At 42.0% G+C, this 1,106-nt stretch overlaps 1 long non-coding RNA gene across 1 annotated transcript; it reads right to left on the reverse strand.

Moving 5' to 3' along the window:
• Positions 1 to 495: 495 nt before the first annotated feature.
• On the reverse strand, positions 496 to 814 carry LOC119264749. The gene is made up of 2 exons (XR_005131188.1): positions 722 to 814; positions 496 to 582 (listed from the first exon to the last, which is right to left on the reverse strand). It is a non-coding gene; the product is annotated as an uncharacterized LOC119264749 (long non-coding RNA).
• Positions 815 to 1,106: the final 292 nt, after the last annotated feature.

Genomic DNA, 1,106 nt, shown 5'->3' on the forward strand with positions numbered 1-1,106 from the left:
CCCGGCCTTGCCCCACTCCAGGGCAAGCAACCTCCAATAACCACAGCGCACAATCCAAACACTTATCACCCACACTTAAGCACTCCCCTCAGATTATACCCCTTAATACGGCTGCTACAGAAAACCAGGCCACTGGAAGAACAGAAAAAACGTAGAAGAATTTTTGAAGTTTTGGTTTGAGGTAAAGGTTAGGGTTAGGACTAGGGCCAGGGTGAGGGTTAGGACTAGGGCCAGGGTGAGGTTTTGAAATTTGAATATTTAAATTTCTGTATAATGAACCATTTCATATTCCATAATTATTAAAAGGATTATTATACTGAAACAATTTAGAGAGATTAAACACAAACTGACACTTTTTTACTAAGCTATTTTTGAGGATGAATAAATCTTGAGTTGTCACAGTGCAGAAATAAGAGATCAACAGGCACTAATGGTGTGATGGATGATCTGATGAATATGCAAATTTAAAAAACAGACTGAGTAGAGAGCTCATACCTGTAGATGGAAAACTGGAGAGAGGTGTGGTTTGTGTCTGCACTGACGGAGGAGAATATGTGGAGGGAGAGACGGCAGGAGGGTCACCTAAAGAAAAGAAACAGAGACAATATAAAATTAATTCATCTTTCAGCATAAACATCTCACTGACCACACAGGACAAGTCATCATATCTGTTTCTCCGTTTATTAAACACTGATATCAGTCTGAACCAACGGTCACTCACCCTGTTCAACCAGTAATAGGATCTCTGTGTAAAGGTCAGGAAGTGGTTTAGGCCTCTTTACCCTACACCAGTATCTTCCTCTATCCTCTGCTCTCAGGTCATTGATGGTGATGGTGAAGACTCTGGCTGCTGTGTCGTCATCCAGAGAGAATGTCTGATCTTCAGCAGATCCAGACTGAACTGGAATGACTTTAGTTCTCCATAAAGCGGAACATTCTCCTCTGCAGAGATACTTTATGGAGGTCTTATAGAGACCAATAGGAGCATCTAATCTGGACTGTCCTCTGTGTCCAGTTACAGCAGTTCCAGCGCTGACTCCAGCTGTAAAAGACAACATGTTGTATAAGGGAGTAATAAACTAACTCTGAGGCTGAGACGTCACTCA

Source organism: Pygocentrus nattereri, chromosome 12 (assembly GCF_015220715.1).
Source record: "Pygocentrus nattereri isolate fPygNat1 chromosome 12, fPygNat1.pri, whole genome shotgun sequence".
NCBI lineage: Eukaryota > Metazoa > Chordata > Actinopteri > Characiformes > Serrasalmidae > Pygocentrus > Pygocentrus nattereri.